Source organism: Lupinus angustifolius, chromosome LG08 (genome assembly GCF_001865875.1).
Source record: "Lupinus angustifolius cultivar Tanjil chromosome LG08, LupAngTanjil_v1.0, whole genome shotgun sequence".
Taxonomy (NCBI): Eukaryota; Viridiplantae; Streptophyta; class Magnoliopsida; order Fabales; family Fabaceae; genus Lupinus; species Lupinus angustifolius.
Window position 1 is genome coordinate 8,403,690 of NC_032016.1, and position 325 is coordinate 8,404,014.

The following is a 325-nucleotide window of genomic DNA, read 5'->3' on the forward strand; positions in this document are numbered from 1 at the left end:
ATTACTCTCATTTTCGTTATGTTATTTTATTTGATTAAGTAAGAGAAATCGGTTTTATTCTTTGCTCGCCATCTCGGCTTTGTTGAAATAAATTCTAACGTCGGTATAATGGTTTCAAGAATATTCCAGTTACAACTTACTTGCTTAATAATCATGTGAATAAGTCATTCCTTCTTTGCCCCATCTCGGCTTTGTTACAATAAATTCTAACACCGGTATAATGGTATCGAAGCAATTACCTATTACATAATTATTAAGTACCTTTGAATACCATCTCGGTTTTGTGGAATAAATTCCAACACCGGTTTAATGGTATTCTAATGTA